This window comes from Ambystoma mexicanum, chromosome 2q (genome assembly GCF_040938575.1).
Source record: "Ambystoma mexicanum isolate Mex_15411 chromosome 2q, UKY_AmexF1_1, whole genome shotgun sequence".
Classification (NCBI taxonomy): domain Eukaryota; kingdom Metazoa; phylum Chordata; class Amphibia; order Caudata; family Ambystomatidae; genus Ambystoma; species Ambystoma mexicanum.
Window position 1 is genome coordinate 21,569,606 of NC_090924.1, and position 14,142 is coordinate 21,583,747.

Consider the following 14,142-nt stretch of genomic DNA (forward strand, 5'->3'; position numbering starts at 1 on the left):
ACAGGTAAAGTAGTTCCATTCAGGCCTCAAGAGGGCCTGGATGTGGCAGCATGGTCTGCATCAGGTAAGTGCACATTAAAACACTTGAACACATGTCTAGCTTCATGAGCCTGGCGCCTAAGGCGCCAGGACTGCGTCCAAAGGGCCCCAGCTTGGGCCCGCTGGCACTCCCTTGGGGGATTTAATGCCTGCCTCTGGGGTTGCTGTGTCAGACCTGGCTCCTTGGAGGTAGGCATCATGACAGTTTCCTGTAGACATACGGCGAGGATGTTATCCATAGGCACCTCAAAGTTGTTAAATAGGTGGATGAATCCTCGAGTGTTCCAGGATAGCACAATTTGGTCTGCGTTGTCCTTCTTCAATCATGGTTATTGATGATTACCTTTTTGGAATTGGTTTCCGGGCCTAGTTCGACCGGGAGAACCACGTGTCTTGTTTCCATTGTATTTTGCGGCAGGATAAGCTAAAGATTTCCGCAGAGTAGCACGTTGAATGTCTAATCCTTCCGTTTTTTCATGAGCGCTGTTCTCCAAGGTATCTTGTTGCAATTCGTGTTCGGGTTCCAGCGTTAGATCGAAACCAAAAATGAGTAGGTCTTCTGTAGCTCATAATAGCATGTTTTTCACCGCTGAAGAGCGAATGTGTAGTAGTACTTGGTCAGAAGTTAACTCAGTTGGGTATTCAACGATTTTTAAGTCGTCTGATGATATTGTCCGTAGCACTGGAATGCATGCAAACAGTTTCATGACATTTGCTCTATTTAAGTTGACCTCGCTGTCGTCAGATTGAGCAGTTTCCAAAATCAGTTGTTAGAGCTTTGATTTTTGCCTAAGTGCACCCTGGATGTATAACGGGTTTTGGAGTTTCTTTGATTAGACGTTAATTTTGGATTTAGCTTGGATGCATGTAGTGACATTGGTCTCTCGGTCAATCTATCCGCTTCTTTTTGTGGGCCAGACCTGGTTGGTTTTTTCCTGGCCAGTGTTTTATGTTGTTTTCACGTTTCGGCAGATGATTTCATTCGAGATCTCAAACTTTCTTTGGGATGGGCTATATTTGTTGGCTCATCTAGGTTGTCACCTCCTGCTGAGTATGTGGAGAGATCACATAGATCTATTGTCGAGGCATTCACAGAACTGTCTCTACTCAGCTCTTCGGATTTGAGACGCCGACATTTTGTGGATTGTTTGTTAGGCACATAGTCCTGTCCTTTCTCTAGATCTTGTTCAAGCACGTCATTTGACGTCTGCTTGGTTGTTCCCGTTGTGTGGTCAAACAATCGTGGTTTTGTTGGCGTTGTGAGGTTCCTTATACATTTTTTCACGTTGGTATGTTTTGGCTTTGTCTTTTTTTATTTTCTTGAAATAGTGGATTGTTTCCTTTCCCTGCCATTCTGACAGATTTTTCTGTCGTGGAAATGGTTTTAGATGACCCAGTAAATATGTTGAATGAGCTCTTTATGATATTGGAAGGCATTGTAGATGACGTGTTCTCGCAATTAATTGTTGAGGCCGGTAGCATGTGTGCCTCTGCTGTCAGTAAAGACTTACCACCATCAATTTGCAAGAGGGTATTTGCATTTGTAGTGTCTTCAATGGTTTGTTGATGGTTTGTTTCTGGTATCTTGACATCAGTTTTATCAGCACAATGGGGATGCAACCTTACTTGAGACTCAGGTTTTTTAATAGGCACTGGCAGCTATTGAGTGTCGTGGGTGGGTATCTGGCCGTGAGCTTTCAGCTATTGAGGACGTGGTTGCCAAACAAGGACCCTGAGCCTTTAGGATCTTGTTTCCGCTTTGTGAAAGGGTCAGTTTTGGCAGATTGTCTCGCGTTGAAAGGGAGTCGTGCTTCTGGATTTTCTTGTCTGCCTCTCCAGACTGGTGACGCATCCATTTAACTGCTTCCAGCAGACTTTCGATTAGGTTGTCGTTTTGGCAATGATGTCTTGCAGCCAAATCGCACAACCGTTCCTGCCAACGAGTAGACAGGTCTGCCTCTGATTCAAGTTGTTTTTGTAGGAAGCTTGTAAAAGATTCAAGTTTTTCCATTTTGTCTGTTAGATTTATAAGCATCGCTCCTTGATCACTTATTGTCCCATTCAAGGATTCGTACAGTTTGGTGAAGGGTAGTAGGACAATTGAGGAGGCAGCTACAACGTTATTGTGCAATTGGGTTAGGGTATCAACAGATAGGATCACTTGTTGCACCAATGAGTTGGTTCCATTGGATGATTGTTGTGAGTGTTCCATATCAGACTGATCATCTTGAAGTGAAGAGTTTAGGAATTTTCAACATTTTTTCGGTTAGAGCTGTTAGAGTTTTTGGTGCATGGAGTACTAATGTTTGTTGGTGCTGGCACTGAATCGTCGAAGGTTGACTGATTTAGTTTTAATTTTAATTCGATGATTCGCTGGAGGCGGCAGGCTCTTGCAATAGAGCTTGAGTCTTTGCTTGCCAACTTAGATGTTGGGCTAAATAGACCTTGGTCTGGGACCACAGGATCGCTGCCTGATTTGGTCAGGTTGTTTTCCCCTGAATCTTCGGGGGCTTGGCATGCATATGCGCTTTGGTTTTCACTTTCCTTTCTCTGAATGGTTTTTCGTATCTCCATGTTTCCGTAAGTTAGATTTCCTGCGAGGTTACTTCGAGTTACAGGCGAGTTGTTCCCATTACATGGTTTTTGGACATCATTATGTGTTTTGTCAGCTTGTTCCCTGGGTGCAGCCAGCTCTATGTTCTTGTTGTTTTTGATGCTAGGTTTAGTTCCTGTTGTGCCTTGTGGCTTCGCATTTGAAGACAGTGTCTCAATTGTGGTTGCTTGTCGTACCGGCAGAGACGATTGTACAGGAACAACAGGGGCATTTTTGCTTAATATTTGTGCAGACTGATTTTCATTTTCGTCAAAAGTGCTTTTTGGCATAGCACCTTCCGCCTGCGCTTGGACTTTATAGAAAGGTGTTTCTTGGTCCACGATCGGGACGTTGGCAGCATTAATTAGCTCAGCATCGGTGACCTCGATACCAGAAAAGGGAAACTTGAGATTGAGGAACGGGTCGCCAAGATCACTAATCGTTCTCATGAACACCTTTGTTTGTGCATTAGATAGATTGGACAAATCAGATGGCGCTCGCTGGATAGTGTGTTTAAGCGATGGTAGTATTGTTGCCTCAATCTTTGCAGTTTCTGGTATATTTGTGCTTGTTTCCTTCTGAATTGCACTTACTTCAATAGCCATTTGTTGATGATCTTGTAACGTGAGAGTACTATTGTTTGGAGGGTGATCATAGGAGTGGCTATCCATGCAATTATTTATGACTGAATTCACCAGGGGGAGCGATGGACATACGCCATCATCACATACAACAGGTAAATCCTTTGACAAGTGTGTAATATTCAGCGCAGTGGTAGATATTTCCTGCAGATGTATAGCAGAGTGTGCAGAGGCAGGCCAGGGTGCACTTTTGCTTACCTTGTCGCCCCCATCCGAGGGGGCTTTTAGGGCGGTCCATAGGTTTGCCATTCTGCGGTAGTGGAGCGTCTTCCTCCGTGTCTGGGGACCTTCCACGGATCGTGTCATGTATCCACTAGCACTTTTTTGAATCGAGCGATGGCACAAAGAGCCTTGCGGTCGGCAGAAAAGCAGCAAACAGCCAAACAGCAGGAGTCTCAGCAGTCGCCCTTTACGCAGCCGGGCTTCACGCCGCAAGGGTTGCTTGGCTCCTGTTTTGTATCCACACTTCCTGGATGGGTGGAGCTCGCAAAGTGGGCAGGGCATCAACCCGCGTTGCAGCAGTTCTCTCGCTCGCGATCAGCCACCCTCACTCAGAGCGAGGGGCGCGAGGGGAACACGCTGGATGAATGAGTGAAAGAAAGTGTTCCAAGGGGGATAGACCAGCAGCAGCAACAGCCAAACAGCAGGAGTCTCAGCAGTCGCCCTTTACGTGGCCGGGCTTCACGCCGCAAGGGTTGCTGGGCTCCTGTTTTGTATCCGCTATTCCTGGATGGGCGGAGCTCACAACATGGGCAGGGCTTCAACCCGCGTTGCAGTGGTTCTCTCGCTCGTGATCAGGCGCCCTCACACAGAGCGAGGGGCGCGAGGGGAACACACTGGATGAATGAGTGAAAGAAAGTTTTCCAAGGGGGATAGACCAGCAGCAGCAACAGCCAAACAGCAGGAGTCTCAGCAGTCGCAGAGACCTTTTACGCGGCCGGGCTTCACCCAAGTCATTTTACACATGTACATATGCAAAGAAATGCAAGCAGATGAAGCATTCTTGAAGCTAGCTAAGTAGTGAATAGATTGCGGCATGCGCCACATATATATTACATGGCCCGCGGTAGCGGTCGTATAGTTATGGTTAAGTTGCTTAACCCATAGGAAGACCACTTTTTGGGAGGCTTATAACTTCGCTCCGCCTCAATGAATTTGCATAAAATTTTGCAAAGTGTATGGCCCGCATCGAATTTTTTTGGGACGTTTGGTGAAGTTTCGTACAGGGCGGCCAAAGTTATAGGGTGGGGTCCCAACATGTTTTTTTCTCCATAGACTGAATGGAAATAAACTTTGCGTACAGCCCAAACCGTTGGACGGATTTTCATGAAATTTGTGGCAGGAGCGACGGCTTGATTCCGAAAACATGCTTTTGTAAATTTGTACATTTTGGGATAATCCGTCCTGTACTTTTTTGGAAAGCAGGTGAAAGGTACATCTTAAAAAAAAAAAATTACTGATATCTTGCACCGCTCTGCAGTCCCATTTCCCTCTTCGCTCCTTGGTCAAAATTCTGATTGGACTGGAGTGTAGCATGCTGTTGGAGGATATTGGATGCGCCCGGTGGTTGGCTGCATGGAAGCGTGATGTGCGTCATAAGTTTGGGTAATGCCGCCATGCTGTAGCTAAGGGTAGTGTGGCAGCGAAAGGAGCTGGAAAACATGCCTTCTGGCATATGTTGGTGGGAAGAGAGGATGGAAAGTGTGGGGTGAGTGTATCCGGGCATATTGCGCCAATGTGCAGGTACTTCCTTAGGCGACTACCTCATATGGTGACTGCAGGCAGCCTTCGTTACAGCACAACAGGTCCTGAGGTGATCTCTTTCTGTGGTGAATGCTGCCAGGCTGAATTGCAGATGGGGAGTGGATTGCACATGGCAGGAGCATTTTCACATAGGGTGTAGTTTTAACATTATAGCCTTGTGTGTGTGCTGTGTCAGCATTGTACACATTCTTGGTTGAATGGGTGTGGTGATTTTTAACACATCCTACAGTTTTGAGTGCATGGCTGGACATGATGGAGTCAAGAGTCCTGTAGAGTGTGTACTGGGTGATGTGTTGGAATACTGTATGTATTGAAGTACATAAGGTTCGACTGAATGTTTTATGTGGTTGTGTTGTGGCCATTGCGCAGATTACAGAGTACTGTAGTATAATATATAGCGCCTTGGGGTGTAGCAACTCACTGAATGTGATGGCAGTCCTATGTTGCTAGCATAACATATGAGTATGCAGAGGGAGACAGGCTGCAGGTTTAAAAGTGCACCAGAAATGTTTTCTTTTCTCTTCTTTGAAATGCCTCATACATTGGAGACTACATTATTCATCTAACTAACTGATTTAATTAACAATTATTAATCACTAGTGCTAACTCATTAACATTATAATGTAATCTCTATGTGAAAAATAAGGTGAAAGTACATGTTCTGAAATTCGTTTTCAAATGTGCACTAGAATATTTTTTTTTTTCTTTACCCTGTGTTTGCAGTAAGCAGAATCTGCATACCAGGAAATGATATTAGTTACAGTTTCTCACTATACAACTGCTCTATTTTGTGGAGGCAAGGGTGCGCAGCCTTTTTAACCTGATCGGTGCAAAGCATCTGCAGTGATTTTACGTAAGAAAAGGGGAAGGTGCAGAGTTTTGCTGGGTAAAGTCTGATAGAGGGAGAGGCAGTTAGTTTGTCATAGGATAATGTTGCAAACTGAATATTGCTCTGTCTCTGTATTGTTTCTTTTCTTGTTTTCTATTACAGAAAATAACGCGATGTACATGGTAAGATATTGTTTTGAATTGCAATTGTCGATAATACATACAATATAAAAGCAGAACGTGTAGAGAGTTTTTGTTTTTCTCTTTTTTTGGTGCATTTGGAATATTTATGACACAGGGAAGATTTTTTTACGTAGTACATTTGTCATTTTTCCCATGTAGATGAAATTACAATCAGAATAAGCTGTCCTAAAATAAGGCTTAGCTGTAATAAATAGCTGTATGCGTGTGTTCCCCAGTGCATGCTGTCTGGGTGAAATCTAATACAATATATAGATTACTGGGGGTCCATGAACCAGTAATGAATCAGTAATGAGGCCTATGGACGCATAGTTCACTGGTGTAGATAAATTAGTGATAACAGCCACAGGATGTAGGGGATACTCTTTGTGAAAGTGTGGTGTCCCTGAATGTAGGTCCAAGGCTCTCTATAGATCACACGAGTATTATAAGAATAAGGAAGATTTTGTGTATGATGGGGCTATAAATAGGGGAGGAGAATTATGCTCACTACTAAGCAATTTACACCAGAAAATAGCGCCAATAGTGTATATTACTAAATGATCCAATATAGTGTAACAAAATATGGTCACTGGAAGCAGGTAAGGCCAAACCCAATCTAGATGCAAAGATAAGTTATCACCAAATTACCACCCTTCTTTTGGTGGTAAGAAAATACCACCAAACCCCAAATCTACACAAAATATCCTACAGTACTGTACTTTAGTATGATGTATTGCTTCTGTGTACTTAATCGACTGCTGGGAGCAGGGGCAATGTTCTGAAGATTGTGACCATTGAGCACATTACTGAGCACTGTACTATGATATATTGGTGTTGTGTACTTAACAGACTGGTGGGAGCCGGGGCAATGTTCTGAAGATTGTGTGGTTTGTTTGGCAGTAGTAAAATACTATGTGACTGGAAGTGGTTTGACGTGCCAGAGGCTGTGTTATGTTTGTGAATTCTGCTAACTGCCTACATGTTTACATGAATGGCTGTATTATGTTGCAGGGGTTGGGTAGAAGTGCCGGCGGCTTTATTACGGTTGTGGGTTCCTGTACCTGGCCACATGTGTGCCTGTATGCATGCATAACGTTGTGTGGGTGTGGCCAAGGCCTAGACCCTTGGGTGCATGGCCAAACGCCATAGGAGTGGCGGTGGATGTATTACCTTTGTGGTTTCTGGTACCCTGCCACATGTTCACATGCATGGCTGCTTAACAATGCGGTGGGTGTAGCCAAGGACTAGGGTTTTGGGGGTATGGCCAAAGGCCGTAGGCCATAGACCATGTACCCAAGACCCTAGGCCTTCGGCAGATGGTATGTGAGTGGAAGTGGGTAGAGGTGCCGGAGCCTGTGTTATGTTTTGGGATTCAGCTAACTGCCTACATGTTTGTATGCATAGCTGTGTTATGTTATGTTATGTTATGTTAATTGGCATTTATATAGCGCTCTATATATCATTGGTAGGATCTTAAAGTGCTGGTAGGTTGAATGCCCTCGGGAACCGCAGTTCTGGTCAGTAAAGAGAGATAGTGCTGTAGGGTGCCTGGGTGCAGCCTACAGCTGATGCAATTGCCAGTTGGTAGCTGCATCCTAGCATTAGGTGTGGTGTTGAAGATATCAGTTGGATGTGTGCATTCTGGTCTGTGGACAACCAGACTGGGGTTGGCTGCGTTAGGCGCCTGAAGGACGCTTATGTGAGCAACTAGGCCGAAATGTCATGGGATAGCTGCTTTTTATTAGGGTGATGAGGTGTTCATGGGGTAGTGTTCGTATGTGAACAGCTAGGCCAAATTTATCAGGGGTATAGCTGTGTTCTAGTTGTGTGATGGTGTATAGTAGAAAGTAGGCGTAGTGTTCTGATATGATATGATGGATCATCTTTAAAGCACCCGACGGTAGGGAACACAGTGACACATCGACACACAGTGACAGGGGACTGGGCTTACAGCAACGGGGGTATACAGATGTATAGCAACAGCATGGGGAACAAGAAAGCAGGGTACAGAGTTACACACGGGCATGGTGGGCCCACACGGTTATGAGAGGGTTGGGTGATACATTGGGATAAATATCGACAACACAGGAACAGGATGGCAGGGAACACAGCGACACGTGGACACAGAGTGATGGGTGGATGGGCATACAGCAATAGGAGGGGAACATAGCGATATACAACAACAGCATGGGAATGAGAGAGCAGGGTACACAGAGACACATGCACGGAGGTCATACACGGGCACTAGAGGGTAGGGTAATTCTATCCTTTCCTGCCATTCCATCAATCCATCCATTGCATCAAAGCATCCATCCCTTTCTTCCAATTCTTCATCCATTCACTCCATCCATCCATTCCATCAATGCAACCATCTGTTTCATCTATTTTTTCATCCATTCATTCCATCCATTAATTCCATTCATTAATTCCGCCCATTCATTCCATCCATTCATTAATTCCATCTATTCATTCCATCCATTCATTCAGTCCATTCATTCCACCCATTTGTTCTGTCCATTCATTCGTTCGTTCCATCCATCCAATGCCTTCTGATGCCTTCCGATGCCTTCTGATGCCTTTCCATCACTTCCATCACCTCCGTCCCTTCCAATACTTCCATCATTTCCATCACTTCGATTCCATCTATCCATTCCAACCATCCACTCAGCCATCCATTCCATCCATCCATCCATCCATCCATCAATTCTATCCAACCGTTCAATCCATTAAATTCATCCATTCCATCCATTCCATCCATCCATTTCATCCGTTCCATCCATTCCATCCATTCTGTCCATTCCATCAATTCCATTCCACCCATTCTATCCATACATTCCACATGCATCTATTCCATCCACTCCATCCATCCCCTCCATCCATCAATTCTATACATCCATTCCATCCATCTATTCATTAATTCCATCGATACATATATCCATCCATAACATCCATCACATGTATCCATTCCATTGATTCATTCATTCATTCCATCCATACATCCATCCATGCCATCCATCCCATCTATCCATTCCGTTCATTCCCTCCAACCATTCATTCATTCCATCCATCCACGCCATCCATCCAATCTACCCATTCCACTCCATCCATTCCATCCATAACATCCCATCAATCCCATCCATCCATTCCATTCCCTCCCATCCATCTATTCTATATATCCATTCTATCCATTCTATTCTGTGCATTCCGTCAATTCCATCCATCTATCCGTTCCATCCATCCGTTCCATCCATACATTCCATACATTCCATCAGTCCATTCCATCCATACATCCATGCCATCCATCACATCTATCCACTCCATCCATTCCATCTATTCCGTCCATCTGTTCTTTTATTCCATCCATATATCCATCATTCATGCCATCCATCCCATCTATCCATTCCATTCATCAATTCACTCATTCCATCCATATACCCATGCATGCCACCCATCCCATTTATCTATTCCATTCCATTCGATTCCATTCAATCCATTCATTCAATTCATACATCCATCCAAGCTATCATCCCACCTATCCATTCCATCCATTCCATTCTATCCATCCATTCCATCAATCCATTCCACATATCTATTCCATACATTCCTCCTATCCATTCCATCCGTCCATTCGGGCAGATCATGTATTACTTATCCAGTCTTTCTTGTAAAGGAGTCCGTTCGTAAATGTGTGACATTGCAAGGGCGAAGTAAGGGCTCACAGCGACGTCATGGGACATGTTACTCGGTGGGGGCCTCATGTGGGTAGGATCTGTAGGATATTTTGTGTAGATTTGGGGTCTGGCAGTATTTTCTTACCACCAAAGAAGAGTGGTAATTTGGTGATGACTTATTCTTGCATTTAGATTGGGTTTGGCTTTACCTCCTTTCAGTGACCATGTCTTATTACACTATATGAGATAATTTAGTAGTATACGTTATTGGTGGTAATTTAGTGGTGAGCATAATTTTCCTGTTCTGTTTATGGACCCAACGTACACAAATCCTTCCTTATTCTTATAATGTTTTTGTGATCTATAGAGAGCCTTGGACCTACATTCAGAAACACCACAATTTCACATAGAGCATTATGAATAACCTGTGATGTTATCACTGATTTATCTACATCAGTGAACTATGCTTCCATAGGCCTCATTTCTGATTCATTACTGGTTCATGGACCCCCAGTAATTTATATTTTGTATTAGATTTCACCCAAAAAACAAAATGTTCCTTGAATACTCCTACTTCTTAGCACTCTCTGCACATATAGAGGAAAAATCACTTATTCATACTTTGTTTGTGAAATCAATCTTAGTTTTTATATCTAAAGAACAATGTATTCACGGATGAGAACCCCTTTCTGAAAAACATTGCTTTGTGGAAGAGGTTTATTGACGATATCATCATCGTATGGAAGAGCACACTTCTTGAACTACAAAATTTCCACAGTTGGATCAACTCAAGGACACACATATCAAGTTTACAATACATTGGGACCACCACCAAATAGACTTCCTGGACCTCTATATCTACAGGACAGGCGATCGACTCAAGACTGAGCTCTTTCATAAGCCTACTGACCGCAACAGTCTATTGCATTTTCAAAGTTATCACCCGATGGGTTTAAAGTACAATCTGCTCTATGGGCAGTTTCTACGTATACGAAGAAACTGCACAGATCTGGACAAATTCCAACAACATGCAGACGGACTGACCAACCGACTAATGGAGAGAGGCTACCCTGAAAAATCAATCAGTCAAGCAAAGAGGGCCCGACATACACCGAGAGAAATCTGTCTGGAAACCAAACCCAAGAAGGACCTGGGGCAGATAGTGTGTGTCACCACCTTTGGACCACTGAGTCAATTGATCCAGAAAACTATCAAGAAGAACATTAAATAGTGTGCCTTGTTTTGCCTTAAAAAAAACAAGAATCTAAAAGATGCATTGGTGCATACTTTTATAAGGCCATCTCCACAAGTACTTAATACACTGTGGGATCTACCTCCGATAGTTGGACACCACAAATGTGGACATTGTGTCACTTGCCCTCTAACCTTACAAAAAAAATCTTTCGAACATGACAAAGTGAAATGGACAATGAAGGATTTTACCAATTGTAACACCAAGGGTATTATATATATAATACAATGCCCATGCAGCCTCATCTATGTGGGGAAAACGATACGGGCAATCAAAATGGTTATTTCAGAACATCGCTCCTGAATCAGGAATAAGGTGGTGGATTAACCCTTAGTGGAACACTTCATCGACAAAAATCATAAAGACAAAGACTTAAGGTGGTTCGTTCTTCAAAAGGTAAAACCAGCAAAGTGTGGTGGTGATTTGAACAAAACACTAACACAACTAGAACAACGCTGGGTCCACAAACTCAATACAGTACAGAGTGGACTGAATGTTTCGGTGGAATGGAAATCGTTCCTGTGAAACCATCTACATCCTGTAGTTTTTTTCAATGATCCCTATTAACATATTTCTTGAGGTCTTCAGCTATGTGGTTAGGACACTTTTGTTCCCTAAATACAAGTGTATGCAACACTGTGCACACAAATCAAATCATTTTATACCATCTTAGCTGAGTGTTTATTGTTGCAGAAACAGGCAATATTTCACAATTATATTGGCATAACAATGTGTAACCATAAATGGATTTGTTCTCAAACACAAGTGCATTGAATGTTGTTCCCAATACCACTGTAATCGAATGTTCGGTGTGGAAGTAACATGCAAAGTTGTACTAATCCATGTGTACACCAAAGTGCAACCCTGTTTCGATTTGTCACGGGATATAACCAGACCCCGCTGCTCTGGATTGTGGACAGACAGCGGCATGCCACTAAGTTGTCTAGACATCTTATATGATGTGACCATGTCTGCCCTTCAACTGCATCCTTTCAGCTATATCTGTATACCTATGTTGTGGTGGATAATGTCTTTTTAGCCCCACCATGAGGCTTTTCTGGATTAGCAGTAACCCCATGTTTGGATCCTTAATCATGTTTGAAAATCTTTTTCATTTTGAACTAAGTTTCATCAAGCCCGTTCCTGAACATGACACGATTGGTTGCCATAGAAACGACTTATACACAACAGGTTCTAAATTACGAAATTAGACCCATATAGTCAAGGATTAGAACCTAAATAGGTTTATTTTTGTTTTAAATCCACGACCAAGCAGATATCACTGTTTTTTCCTCACACGGCAGCTGTGTAATCCCACCCAAGATGGATGCCGTATAAAAAACCACGAGGACCTAGCAACAGCGTTAACAACACTTTTGCAGCCAGGCCCCCACACACTCCTCAGTGACTCAGCAGTTTGAGGAACCCGTTCGCTCGAGCGGCCGACGGTGTGCAAGCTCTGCAGCCGTGCAGGTAAGGCTGCTCAGCCCGCTCACTCTCCGTATACTTTTGGAATTGTGAGCGCTGTTCACCTGAATATTAACTAGATGCCCTCATTCACCCTAAGTTGTTCCTGTGGGGCATCCTGAGAAAAATGAGGATTAAGAAAAAATGAATTTCGTCCAGGCTGACTTTAGAGAGATCTTCACCTCCAGTGTGAGGTAAGATTTTCTTTCACTCACGCCCAGCCTGTGTGGTTTTTTGACTCATTCAGTCATTTTAGGGGTACACATTAATATGAAGCACCTCTTCTCTCTGTTTTTTTGGTAACAGGACCACTTAGAGACCACTTTTGGATTTCCCACAACAGTACCTGTGGAATTTGTAACCCCATAGGTAAGCTGTGTGTTTTGTGATATTCACTCAAAACGGCACAGTGCATGATTTATTCTTTTAAATTATTTTTTTTTAATACTCCTTTGACCATAGTCTCCCTTCCCCTGCAGCACAGACATCATACTGTACAGACCTCCATCCTGATGAAGGCCGTGTACCAGATGAGGCACATCAAGCCCACCACAAACGGCTTAAACACCCTGGTGTAGACACACTACCCCCAACCGCAGTGCATTCACGCTGCTAAACACAAAGACATTTATTTGTGTCTTTAACATTTTTTATGTGATGTTACAATGTTGAATTGTTTATGTGTATACTAGTTTCTTGTGATTTTCATGGTAAACGACAACTGAGGTCGATTTTATCTTGCACACTCAAATTGGTTGTTTGGCCATAAAATGTTTGGTTTTCCTGTGTTGTAAACATTTTTGTCTGTATTTTCAGTTAAATACCGTTTGATGTCATATCTCTGAAATGACCACTTCATGTTGACTAACACAACTTTAGATATAAAAACTAAGATTGATTTCACAAACAGAGTATGAATAAGTGATTTTTCCTCTGTATGTGCAGAGGGTGCTAAGAAGTAGGAGTATTCAAGGAACATTTTGTTTTTTGGACCTATTCAATTTTTTGTTTCCTAAGTAACCCTCCTGGGTAGAATAGGCTCCCAACCAGGGGCCCAATTGTTGAATTTCGATTTCACCCAGACACCATGCACTGGGTGAACACTATTATCACCGCTAAGTCTATCTATTCCTCCATCTGCATGAACAAATTAACAGCTATTACCAAAGAACATGAATCTTTCCCACACCTGTTTAGGCAAACCCAAAACAATTAAAACTCCTTGATTGCAAAGAATTACAATGTCATGATGCAGTTCTTACCATTTACATTTCAGAGCCCCCTGTAAGAAAATGAGAAGAGAAAAACAAAACCACATATACAATGCAAATAAATCTTTTCAAAAACAGGCATTACATTTTATGAATCACACATGACACATGAAAATGCAGGATATTTCGTTTGCTTTGCTACTCTGACTGCCTAGTACTTTGAGACACATTCGCCAAGCAATCCCATAAAAAAACAAAAAACCCACTTTGAACTGGGCTGCTTACCAAAATATTTGTGTTTTTTTCCCCCAGGCGAATTCCCTCAAAAGAGCGGCCCGGTCGACAGGGATGGCCTTCGTAATCTCAGTGTCTAAAGTGTATGTGGCCAGAAAATAGGGTTCTCAAGCCAATGTTAAGACACCAAGATCATCCGTCTCTGGAGCCCAGCAAAAGCGATCTGAACTTTTTCTGTCAGACTTTCCCCAGCAGAACT